Source organism: Balaenoptera borealis (genome assembly GCF_965194805.1).
Source record: "Balaenoptera borealis genome assembly, chromosome: 3".
NCBI classification, from domain to species: Eukaryota; Metazoa; Chordata; class Mammalia; order Artiodactyla; family Balaenopteridae; genus Balaenoptera; species Balaenoptera borealis.
The window spans coordinates 48,270,057-48,283,811 of NC_138866.1; the positions used below are offsets into that span (position 1 = coordinate 48,270,057).

Below are 13,755 nucleotides of genomic sequence, written 5' to 3' on the forward strand. Positions count from 1 at the left end.
AAAAATTATTTAAAAATGTAAAAACAACCCTTGATCTGTGAGCCATACAAAAACAGGTGACAGGCGGCAGTTTGCCCACCCTTGCTCCAAATCATCCATTCAGGCTTGGAGCACATCACCAGAGCCACAGACCAAGTTACAGAATCAATGAGAATTCTCTTTCCAACCCTTCCTTCTCCTGGATATCCATTCTCTCTCTCAATCCCTCTCTCTCTCTCTCTCTCTCACACACACAAACACACGCACACACACACACACACACACACACATCTGGTTGCCCCAAAGTCCTTCCTTTATAGGCTGGCCACCTTCTCCCTGAGTCCCACAGGTTTAAAAATTACTTCCATTTTCCTCGATTCTCTTTCTGGGAGCATCTGATTATCTGACCGAAGTAGTTCACATTAAGAAGTGATTGGCAGGGACCAATCCTCCCTCTGGGAATTTTCATTTGAAAGAAAACATACAGATGTAGGTAACTGGATGTCAGGGAAGACATTTTTGAGTAGCAGGATATCCAGTTCTTTATTCAGGAAGTTGATTTTGGTGTTATGAGGCTGACCAAGAAGGCTAAGATGATGAGTCTACTGGGTACTTAGTATCTGCAGTAGACCCTTGAGAAGCACAGGTTTGAACTGCGAGGGTCCACTTACACGTGGATTATTTTCCATAGTAAATACTACAGTCCTACACAACCCACAGTTGGTTGAATCTGAGGATGGAACTGTGAATATGGAGAAACCGTGAATGTGGCACGTGGATGTGGAGGGCTGACTATAAGGGTTGGCACCCCTGTACCACCCCTCCCCTTTGTTCAAGGGTCAACTGTTATTGGGGAAGCAGGACAAAGAAAATTAAAAAGTCAAATCAGAGGCTATTAACTGTCAAGAACTGATGAATAAATTCAATGGCTAAGCTCTGATGGAGACTATTAAAAACTGCCCAGTGGTATCAAGCCCAGGCATTTGGGGACATTTCTCTATATGCTCTGTATACTGGCAGACATAGGGCCTTACCCTTTGCCTTTTGTGGCTAATGGCTTCACGACATCCTCAGGGGCCCAAGGCTTTTATCCAGTTAGAACCCCTGCTTTATGGTTTTACCTGTGCTATTGTATTAGGCAGCAACACAAGCTTGGAGGCAGTTCTTGAGCCTTTTCTTAAATAACCAGAGATGTGTGAAGGGCTGAACAAAATGCCTTCACGAGTGCTTTAGTGACTGGGCCAGGGAGTTTCACCACTAACTCTAAGGCAACCATGGGACAAGCAACGGGAAACAGGGCAACAGGTGTGGATGTGAAAACATCTCCTGCAAAGGTCTCCTCTCACCAAAGAGGCGGAGGAAGGTAGGTTACTCAGAGTGAAGTCACAAGAACCTTCTTCCCTGAAGGACGCGTCCTAAACTCCAAGGCAGTGAAAGCCTCCTCACAGGTATCAAGAAAGGGGGAGCAAAAAGGTGGCCTTGGGAAACAAAACCAAGCTAGGACCGAGGTGCTCTACACCAGTGGTTTCCCTTTGCAGCGATGTTTGCCTGCCATCTGCCCAACTTCAACGCCGGCCACAAGCTGGAATTCAGCTCTACCCCAGTTCCGGGGAGGCTGAGGCGGGGTCCGCCCAGGAAATGCCAGGAGAAGCCCCAGGGCTAGGAGAGGCAGCTTGAAGGTCAACATCTGGGTGTCAGACTGCTTCTGAAAGCAAAGGGTAAAAAAATACACCTTCCCTCTATGTTATAAAAATCGCCCAGATACCCTTTTTTAAAAAAATCACCCAATTTTCACTTCAATGACAAGTGCTAATAGGTCGTTAAAATAATATGTGTATTACTAACCCAGGCTATTGGAAACTGGGGTTCACTGCAAACCCTTGACATTGCCTTCCTGTATCTGACCATGGGTTCCACTTCATCTGGCTCCCTGCCTGTGGCAATGGCCAGGGTTTGAAGAGACATGCAAACTGCCTAGCTAATTAAACTCTGTACTTTTAAAAACAATTTTCTCTCATGCCAGGCAGAGTTAAATGGGTACAACTTTCTTTGAGAAAGCCAAAAATGAATTCTGGGCTTAGATATTGTAGATAAATTTGCTGTCTTAAATTCTAAATTTCAGGAAAATAAAGGCTTATCATGGAAACTGTTATTTAGCTGTAACTGTGGAGATGTAGGTATGATGCTATTATTAACCTGCTTTACAAATGGATGTGTCAGGAGCTGGGAAGAAAGACTCAGAGTTTGGTTGCCAAATGCCAGTGTGGATAAATATCCATGGTGAACTCTTCTCCCTTTGGTAATCATAATGCTAGGTCTGTTTCTAGCCTTTCTCACTTTGGTTATAGCACTCGGCAAGAGTCAGATGGATTTCAGAGTCAACTACAAGGGAGTAATCCAGAACCCTGTTGATAAATAAATTGTGTTCCAATCACTGGTGCTCTTTTGAAATATGTTACTGAATGAAGCAAAAAATTAAGCCCCTAAGCTTTAGCATATCTTATTTTGCTATTCACCATAATAACTCTGTGTCTCTGTTCAAGTAACTCATTCCCTTTGGCAATTTAAAGGAGAGCTTGAGGTAAGAAAGTGAAAAAAATACAAACCAAATTGTCTTCTTGTTTATACCTTTTCTGGAAAAAAAATGAGAGTGCTGTAATGAAAATTAGAACGGTAACAATGTCACCTTGTATTTATAAAATGTAGGGGGTTTCAGATTGGGGCTTTCAAGTCTTCTGACAGCTTTATTTTTCAGGTGAGAATAGTCGGGAATCTGTGTGATGGAGATCAGGTTGGCCACGGGAGCTGAAATGGAGACCAGAACTCCCAACTCCCTCCCTGAAGCCTGAGGACCTGGCAGTCACTCAGAGTGGAGACCAGACTCCAAAGGGAACCATGCCCAGTGAAGTAGGAGGGTCTCAGGGATGTTTCTTTCAGCATTTAACATAGAGAATTTTACCTGGGAGATCATTTATCATTTAAAACCTGACTCCCAAGCTTGGAGTAAAAAGGTCAAGGAGTGACTGAGGAAGCCCATGCTTGCCTCGGAAAGGCAATGAGCTACCACAACAAGGGACAACAGGTGAAGGAGGGGAGACAGCCTCCCACCCTGCACCCAACAACCTGCCTGTTACTCTTCGTGGGCTTCTGCCATGGACGTGAAGGGGGTGGATAGAGGTTTGGCTCTTGGGGCCACTTTCTGTGTCCGTGAGTACAGATTATAATGATGATTTCTGTTTGTTTTGTGTTTTCGTTTTGGTTTGGTTGTTTTTCTTATATTTTTTCTCCTCTCTATGGCAAAGTTGTTTTTCTCTCACTCTCTTTTTTAAAAAAATCCTTCATTTGCCAAAGAAGACACAAAAGAAGAGCCAAAGGAAATTAAAATAGGGAATTTTCCACTGAGAGGGAAGGCTATGACCTAACAGGGCTTCTTTCCTTTTCTTTCAACCCCATATTAATATTAACAGCAAAAGTCAGATGCAGCAGCCCTCTGTTTTCAGAGCCTTCTCTGTTCCCAGGTCTGTCTCTTCCCACACTGTTCTCCCAAATTGTCGTCAGGTTCAGTGGTGCAGTAGCCTTGGGAAGCTGGCCTCCTCCCTCAGGAGGCCACTCAAAACTCTTAGCGGGTATGCGTGCTGTGTCCTTAGAATTAGAAGACCTTACAGCCATCTGGTCTTGAAATCTCTTTACCCCTCTCGTTAATAATAACTCAGATCTAACATTTTAACTCTATAACATTTATAGAACACTGTGTACCAAGGAATGTTCTAAGTATTTTCCATATATTAACTCATTTGTTTCTCACCTAGCCTCATGAAGGAGGTGCTATTATCATCCCCATCTTACAGATGAAGAAACTGGGCCCAGAGAGGTTCAGTAACTTACCCAAGAGGGCCTTCTAGAAGGTGTCAGAGGTGGCTCTTTGCACATTCTGGCCAAATTTGCTGTATGTGCCCTAGATCTTCTGTCTCCTGCCTGGAAATCTGCCCAGCTGCCACTCCGCCAAGCCAGGTATTGTCTAAATCCCACCTAACCCTCATGGTCCAGGGCTATCTCCTCCAAACAGCCTCTCCTAATTGCCTTCAGCTAGAGTCAGTCTCCTTATTCTGAAACAGCAAAGAATTGTAACTGTGCTGTGTGCCATGTGCCATGTTCTGCCCTTTATAAGCACCTTTTACCTTTAAAACCATAAGATAAGCACTCTAAGATCTGATGCATATCTGATTTATCTCTGTGCTCGCACATTTCGTAGCTTATGTCTTGAGCTCATATCTGTTGCAGTATTTATCACGTATCAGAGAAAATGGCTGAATGAATATGCACACTATACATTATGTTACTTCATGAACCAATGCCCTCTTTTACATATTGCAATTAGGCTCACTGGATATATTAAATGCATACTCACAAGAGGAATATTTACAACGTCTGTCAAATGCTATGCAATTTTTCCTGAAGGAGAAAGCATTTGTATAGTGTATAAACTTGAACCAACAGAGCAAGAAATCTGAGGACCCCCGTGTATACATGCAGGGCACTGTCTGCCCAGACAAACCAGGAGTCACATTGCTTCTCTGCATTCCCTTGTGTGAAAGAAAGCATTTCTGTCTGGCCTCTACTCTACCACCGCCCTTTCTGGGCCCATGAACTTTTGAACCAGGGCAGTGGGGCTCCGCTCCAGGCGACTCTCTCATCTACCAGTGTGTCCACACAGCGAGCTACGTTCACAGGCCACAGAAGCATCACTGCTTAACCGTGAGGCTTGGGGCTCAGCCACAGCTCAGGCCACCACCCTCAGGGTGCAAAACAATTCCTCCCTTGTATAAAGTAGTACATTTAAAAAGTCATTCTCGACACTTTATATTTATACCTTCAGCCACAGGGGTAACCTATAAAGGAGTTTAGATCTCCAACTTTTGTGTAAGCAGCAGGAGAAACAACCAGGCAGAGAGAGGAGCACACACAAAATATTTTGATCTGATCATTTGGCAGGATCTTACATTGTAAGTATCAGTTTAAAATAGAGGTTTAAATCAACTCCCAACCCCAGACTTAAACAGTTTGCAAATATTCACTGACGTCAATAAAGTGAGAGTTCTTGACTCTGGCTGTGCATCAGATTCCCTGTGGAATTTAAAACATACGTGCACGCACGCACACACACACACACACACACACTCACACACAGACACACACACACCAGTCAGGCTCTCCCCCTGGAAATACCACAATTTGAAAAAGCTGCATAGTTCAGTCTGATGTGAAGTCTGGGTTGAGAATTACTGTGACAAGAGAAGACATAAAAATAATGGGCAACTCTCAGTCCCATGCCTTGTCTCCTGCTGTTGCTGCTTTTTAATCAAAAGGGTGAGGAGGGAAAATCAGTAAGAACATTAGTTCTGCAAGCAACAAGACATAATATTTCATAGCTACAGAAAACAGTAGGTGGCTATGATTTCAACACTAGTAGAAGTAAAACATTTTTCACAAGTATGAATCAAACCAAAATATAAACAAAACCCTGCAAAGTCTAAAAAAAACTATAAACTCAAGATTGGGAACTTATATTTCATTCACATTCAAATACCATTAATTAATATAATGTTCCTAGAAATGTACAATCTCCCAAGACTGAACCAGGAAAAACCAGAAAATATGAATAGACAAATTACCTGTAATGAAATTGAATCAGTAACTTAAAAACTCCCAATAAACAAAAGTCCAGGACCAGATGGCTTCACAGGTGAATTCCACCAAAACTTTAGAGAAGAGTTAACACCTACTCTTATCAAACTATTCCAAAAATTACAGAGGAAGGAATGCTTCTGAACTCCTTATATGAGGCCAGCATCACCCTGGAACTAAAACCAAACAAAGATATCACACAAAAAAGAAAATTACAGGTCCAAATAACTGATAAACATAGATGCAAAAATCCCCACAAAATAATCACAAACTGAATCCAACAATACATTAAAAGAATCATACACCATGATCAAGTGGAATTTATCCCAGGGGTGCAAGGATGGTTCAATGTCTCAAAATTAATCAATGTGTTATACCATATTAACAAACTGAAGAATAAAAATCATATCATCATCTCAAAAGTTGCTGAAAAAGCTTTTGACAAAATTCAGCATCCATTCATGATAAAAACTCTCAATAAAGTGGGTATAGAGGGAACATACCTCAACATAATAAAGGTCATATATGACAAGCTCACAGCTAACATCATACTCAATGGTGAAAAGCTAAAAGCATTTCCTCTAACATCAGGAACAAGACAAGGATGTTCACTCTTGCCACTTTTAGTCAACATAATATTGGAAGTCCTAGCCACATCAATCAAACAAGAAAAATAAATAAAAGGAATCCTAACTGGAAAGAAAGAAGTAAAACTGTCACTGTTTGCGGGTGACATGATACTACACATAGAAAATCCTAAAGACACCATCAAAAAACTGCTAAAACTCATCAATGAATTCAGTAAAGTTGCAGGACACAAAATTAATATACAGAAATCTGCTGCATTTCTATACATTAACAATGAACTGTTAGAAAGAGAAAAAAGAAAGTAACCCCACTTATAATTCACATGAAAAAGAATAAAATAACTCGGAATAAATTGAAGGAGGTAAAGACCTGTACTTGGAAAATTATAAGACGCTGATGAAAGAAATTAAAGACAACATAGATGGAAAGATATACCATGTTCATGGACTGGAAGAATTAATATTGTTAAAATAACCATACTACCCAAGTCAATCTACAGATTCAGTGCAATCTCTATCAAAATATTGATGGGATTTTTTAATAGAACTAGAACAAATAATTCTAAAATCTGTATGGAAACACAAAAGACCCCCAGATAGCTGAAACAATATTGAGAAAGAAGAACAAAGCTGGAGATACCACACTCCCTGATTTCAAACTATACTACAAAGCTACAGTCATCAAAACTGTATTGTACTGGCACAAAAAAACAGACACATAGATCAATGGAACAGAATAGAGAGCCCAGAAATGAACCCACATTTACGTGGGCAATTAATCTATGACAAAGGAGTTAAAAATATACAATGGTGAAACAACAGGCTCTTCAATAAATGGTGCTGGGAAAACTGGACAGCTACATGCAAAAGAATAAAACTGGACTACTCTCTCACACCATGCACAAAAATAAATTCAAAATGGATTAAAGACTTAAATGTAAGAACTGTAACCTCAAAAATTCTAGAAGAAAACATAGGCAGTACACTCTTTGACATCAGTCTTAGTAATATTTTTTTTGGATGTGTCTCCTCAGGCAAGGAAAACAAAAGCAAAAGTAAACAAATGGGACTACATTAAACCAAAAAGCTTTTGCACAGGAAAGGAAACTATCAGAAAATGAAAAGGCCACATACAGAATGGGAGAAGATATTTGCAAAGGATATATCCGATAAGGGGTTAATATCCAAAATAATACAAAAAACTAATACAACTCAACATCAGAAAAACAAACAACCCAATTAAAACATGGGCAGAAGATCTGAACAGACATTTTCCCCAAGAGTACATAGAGATGGCCAAAATGTACATGAAGGGATGCTCAATAGCACTAATCATCAGGGAAATGGAAATCAAAACCACAATGAGATATCACCTCACACTTGTCAGAATGGCTATTATAAAAACGACAACAAGTAACAAGTATTATCTTCAATTCATTCTGATCAATTGCCTTTTCCATGAAACAGCAGGATCAAACAGCAGCCTTCTTTGATTTGGCAGATAGAGCTGGATTTGATGTTGTCAGGCTTCACCCTTTGCTCTCCTCTCTAAACATTATTTTTCTTTCTGACACTTCACTCCAGGGGCAAATCTTCACACTGTTAAAGATACTTTCATATTTCTGTTCACTCTGGAAGCAGGTTTTCTTCTCATTCTTTCTGATATAATCAAAATTTACCAGTCTCCTGTTCCATTATTCCAGAGTCCCTTTTTCTCCAGTCTCTGTTAAGGGAAAGTGCAAGTGTTTTATAAACTAATCTGGAGAAATGGGAGCTAATAATATACATTATGTTCCTAGGGAACAAATTTGAGTTCAAAAGGATCTTCTGGCAATAATTCCTGAGCCTAAAACTGGAACTCTAAAAGGTAAAATTTCAGGTCCTCAGAGTGATGGGACTGATGTAGCTTTGGCAAATTAGGTCTTTCAGAAACTCTCAAAATCATATTTTATAAGCATCTATCTAGTCCATCTATTCAAAGAACCTTGGTTCACTGGTCCACATGGCCTCCAGGGATATAATGGGGATGGGGGTACTAAGGCTGCAAGAACACCCCCATACTCCCTCTTTCCATTTCTGGCACAGTTCCAGACTCCCTCTTCTGTTGAGGCTGGATTATCCAGAGTTAACCCAATGGGGTATCACTCAGCTATCTCTTCCATACAAGTTCTGGCAGTTAATCTGACAGCAACTTCTCCAACGGAAGGAATGAAAATTCAAAGCAGTTAACTTTGCTTTTGCTTACCAGCTCTGACCCAAGTCCTGCCACCTCTAAATAGCAGGGACCTTCCCCACCCTATTTCCCATATCCAACTGTAACGGGGAGTTGGGTTCCTGCTGTGGAAGAGGGTTACAATGCGTACTCACTTTCTGTTCTTATTAAGTCTCTGGAAGAGGTACAAGAAATGCCCTGAGTTCATCTAGGCTCCATCAATCATGCAGTCTGTTATTTCCACTTCACACACCCTGTTTTTCTGTCCCCAAAAGTACACCTGTGAATGCCAAGCTCTTTGGCCCTCTCTTCAGTTCAGAAAGTATGAGGATTCTATTCCTGGGAAGAAGGAATGGAAATTTCACAGAGGTGGAGAGGTGGGCTTCATAAATGTATGTTAAATACATTTCAAATTGCCATCTTCAGTTTTGTACTTAAAATATCAAACAAGTGTCCTGGTATCCAGCAGTGGGAGTCCTGGTTAACCTAGATTATTCTCTTTGGGAACGAAACCCACAAGCTCTGGCAGGGCAGACAGAATCAACTGGATTTGCCATTGGAAAGCAGGAGTTCCCCCTGTCCGGTACATTTTTGTGCTGCCACCCAAGACTGAGGGCAGGGACCTGAAGAAACAGCCCTGAGAGGCACTGGAATTTATGTGCAGCAGCCAACTGTCAGCTGGTACAGACACAGCTCTACAAACAGTCATTTATTTCCAAATTGTGACAGGTAAAATTTAGTAAGCCTGGGAGGAGGCGGGTGTTTATTAAAAAGGCTGGGGGTGAGGAAAGCTAAAAATTCTAGATATATTTTGAAATGAGAATTTGTCTTTGCTTTCACTTGTTCACATTCTTTAGGAAAAGGTGAATGATACAGTCTTGGATGGAAGATGGAGTTTCTTTGGCTGGGGTTAGAGGCTATACTACAAAAACCTCTTTGTCAAAAGGGAAAATCTGGAGTGATTTGCTGGCAGCACATTAGAGCCCCTCTGCCTGCTCTCCTCTGCCCAGTTCACCTCCTTCTGGAGGTGGCGGTGTAGTGACACAGGCCTCAGTGATGTCCCACTAAGTTGAGGGCAATGCGGTGAAATACAGTGTATCTATGGGAAACGAAAAGGTGTTTTAGGTAGAAACCACAAAATGCACTGTGTACTAACCTGAGTGACAGAAATGGCATTATGTACCTGCCACCTCTGCTTACATCCCTCAGCTCTTATGCCTGAGCCTGAACTAACTTGGAGGGTGAAATCTGAAAAAAAAAAAAAAAGTCAGGTACTGCAACCAGGAAGGCACAAATTTTGTCTTCCATTGCACTTCATATATAAACAAAGGACATACATTTAAAAAAATTATTTGTGTGATAGTTTGTTAGTTTTTAATGAACAATATTTAAGAAATAGAAATTGTGGTTTCCACAACAATCATAACTTTGCTTTTCTATGCATACATAGATAAAAAACTTAACCCCATTTGCTGCAATCCAAAGAAATGTGTCAAGACTCTGAGGCTGAATTAAAGTTACTATGGAAACCAAAACTGGAACCATCATGATTTAGAGTCCTCTAGATTCTCAACTATTATGTTGTTTGAAGAAAACTTTAATTTTTTAACTATATGAGCAGAACACCTGAAGACTTTTATATGAAATTTCTTAACATGTGTTTAAATATCATCTAATGTGTTCCTTGCTGCTTTTGGGGTAATTTTCCCCCAGCAATTGCTGGCAGGTTTTTGAGAGATGGGTTAGAAATATTACTGAGCACCTATTAGGTATTCACAACACTGTTCACGGATCCAGGGGATAGGAGGGTAACACCTTATATATCTAATGTGTTCCTTGCTGCTTTTGGGGTAATTTTCCCCCAGCAATTGCTGGCAGGATTTTGAGAGATGGGTTAGAAATATTATTGAGCACCTATTAGGTATTCAGAACACTGTTCAGGGCTCCAGGGGATAGGAGGGTAACACCTTATATACGCAGGAAATGTCTATTTTGTTGAGATCATTAAAAATATCATAGACAATAACCCAAATGCCTTTATAGAATTAATCAGCAGCAAGGCACCTTATATTTTGATCAAATGGCCCTGAGCCAAGGGCAGAGAGGGCCAATCAAGGGTGCCTTATACTCCCAATGGAGCTGAATTTTAAACCAATTTTTTTGTTAATAATTTCTTCTCTGCTTATAAAAGTAATCTGTGCTAGTTGTAGAACAATTGGAAAATATTGAAAATTTCAGAGAAGAAAGTTAAAATCAGTTATAGTTCTAATACCAATGTTCACTTTTTGGTGCACTTTCATCTAGTCATTCTTTTCTGTGGAGATATAAGTACAGGCAGTTGTCACTTTGCATGATAGTATATGACTGTAACAGTGACCACGCAAGTTGAAACCATGCAAGGTCATTTTCATAATCAATGGAGAAAACTCAAGTGTTCTGTGACCTTTAGCATTTTTTGTCAAAACATTAAAAACTCTCTTACTGTTGGCTATAAATGTACAGGGAAATAGAAATAGTAAAATCTGTATTTAGTACTCTGTAATTTAAAATATTAGAAACACAGAATTGAAGTGTTTTATTTCTTTGCAAAAGCAGTTTGAGTAGTGGTTGTCTATCTTTCATTGTGTCAGTTATGATATAGAGCAGTCATTTTTTTCTATGCCTTGGCAAATTGTCATACTCTTTTCTAAGTTTAAATCAGCTTCCAACATTTTATCCTTTGCACTGTCAATAATGTGAAATATCTCTTAGAATTCCTTTAGTGTAAAGTTTTGTTATCGTGTTTTTTTTGTTTTTTTTGGTTTTTGCCAGCATCACTTCCTCTGGGACATTTCCATCCTTTTTCTCCCACTTGTACACTTCTGTCAGTTTCACCTTCCCTAAGTTCCTCTGGCTGGGGCCATATCTACAGTCTCTTAAACAGCATCAGTGTCAACATCCCATGGTTAAACATTTCTTCTATAACTCCAGTTACACTGATATAAGTTTTATCCACTGTTACCACTTTTCATTTCTGTGCTGCACTTGCATCATTTTTAACCAGTTCCCTCTTCAATTTTTCACTTTTAAAAAATGCCATGTAAGTCTATCATTGGGAGATAAGGAAGCAACACAACCACACACTTTGCTGTCTGTACGTGAACTGAATAACAGATGTGCAGTGGCCAGTGATGGACAGACTTGGAAAGAGTTGATATGATTGGTTTCTGATCTTGAAATATATGCATCATTTACACAGTGATTTGTGGACTAAATTGCTAGCAGTGAAGTTACACTTTATGCAATTACTCACAGATAATATGCTGAAGTAACTGAAATCTGAACTGGGTTGCTGAGAGACTGTTGTTATTTAACCAGCCCATGGTAACTGAAATTCATGTATATTAAGCTTGTGTAAGGAATGGACTGCCTCGGTACATATTTTTTTAATTATTTTTTTTATAAAATTGAGGTCATGAATATACAATTTTGTACCTTGCTTTTTAAAATTTAGCATTATATCATGAGATATTAACTAGTCTCTAACAATACTGTAGAATAATGTATGTGATTGGGAAAATACCAAGGGAATGGTAAAAGGAGAGCTATGGATTCACAGAGTGACTTGCTTCCAGTAAGAAGCAGCATAGGGAAAGGCGCAGATTGGCCAATGTACATTGTTACATAGAGAAGAAGATTAATTTGTCTAGAATGTAGGATCTATGTTAGAATAAAAATGACAGTAATGTCCAAAAGTCCATTTTTCTATGCTTTAGATAATAATAACAGTAATAGCGTTTATTGAGTGCTTACTATCTTCTGGGTACTTTTCAAGCATGATCTCACTTAATCTTCAAATCTTAGATGCTGTCATCCCCATTCTTACACATGAGGACACTGGAGCTCAGAGAGGTCACTGAGTTTGCCCAGGTCACACAGCTGTTGTGGCAGAGCCAGCAATGAACCCAGATCCTTGTGGTCTTGCCCCTGACTGCTCTATAACACTGTCCAATGAAAGCACTTTTCAGTTTACATAATTCTTTTGCATTTATGGATAAAAGATGTACAATTGGGCAGGTTGTACAAGATTTCTGAGGTGCATGGGGCTGAAATCTAGCCTATGCCACTAGCCAAGCCTGAGCCAGCAGGCTGCTGACTTCCAGAGGGGATGCCTTTTTCTAATTAGCACAAAGGTGTAGTAGAGGCTAGTCTTGGTCCTGATCAACATGATTGATTCTCAACACAACCTCAGAATTGACAGCTGACAGAGCAGTTAGGATTATTCCAATTTTATACTAAAAACAAAACCCTGAGGCTCACATTAGGTAGGTGATTTATCTAAGGTAAGAAATGAATTGGTGAGATAAAGATGTGGTTGAGGAAGGAATAAGATTCCAGGCTGAGCAGGTTTCATCTGAAGCAAAAGGCATAGGGGACTGTAGACATTTATAAATCAGGCTACACATTTGACTTCAAGGAAGTAAAAAGATAAGTCACAGACGTCCACCTGGAATAGATTGCCCTGGGCAGCTCAATGCCTTCCACCTGGCTAAATCATTTCTTTTCCAGAATTCTGGTTCCTTCTTGCATTTGAATCAGACCTTTGGAGACACCTCCATTTCCTCTGAGGGATAAATAATCACCAGGATTTAAAAGCACTGAATCTGAAAGCAAATTTCCCTTCACCTCACTGCCTTTCATAATTGCACTTTACAGACCTCTGTTAATTAGCAAATTGTAATAACTGTTGTTACTATCTTGAGAGTATCCAGGCCTAAGATTTTTCTGAGTGTTTCTGAGCTACTGTCTTCACCCTTACCTGACAGAGAAATGCTGATACCTAAACCAGTTCCTTCAGACATAAGGGATCAAATAGGTGTCTACCTTTCCTGAGTGAATTTAGCAATTCCTCTGGGATTTACAAACTTTACAAGAATTCTTCTAAGAAAAATGGCTGGGTAAGAACCAACTCATCCTGCTTCCAAAAATAGCCAGATGTTTAGTAGGCATTAAAAGATAAAACTGAGTCAAAAAATTTCCAGAGACTGGCCCTAAGAAATGCAATTCAAAAAAATAGGTTTCTGGTCAAATATTTGGAAAATTCTAGACACTGTACCTCTTCTTTGGAGTGTCACAATACTGTCTGAGAGTCCTTCCTCGTAGGTAAGAAACATTTGAAATTTGTTATTGTTTTCAATACATTTAGCTAAGGTGAGAGATTCAACATTGACAAAACGTTTTTATTTTTCTCAGTTATTATTTATTAATATCCCGACGAACAAGAGTTCTATGGAACATGTTTTGAGAAATGCT

At 39.7% G+C, this 13,755-nt stretch overlaps 1 protein-coding gene and 1 long non-coding RNA gene across 7 annotated transcripts in view; one reads left to right on the plus strand and one right to left on the minus strand.

The window, feature by feature from the left end:
- Positions 1-13,755, plus strand: part of LOC309625419 — a 606,027-nt gene that overhangs the window by 311,823 nt on the left and 280,449 nt on the right. The window lies entirely within an intron of this gene.
- The window catches only part of FRMD6 (FERM domain containing 6), a 260,583-nt gene that overhangs the window by 131,448 nt on the left and 115,380 nt on the right, over positions 1-13,755 (minus strand). For 2 of the 6 annotated variants that reach the window (XM_082384828.1, XM_082384830.1), the window contains one exon: positions 9,620-9,711. The exons of the other annotated variants lie outside the window; for them this stretch is intronic. The gene's annotated coding sequence lies outside the window, so the exon portion shown is untranslated. The remainder of the gene's footprint in view (positions 1-9,619; positions 9,712-13,755) is intronic. 6 annotated transcript variants of the gene reach the window in all.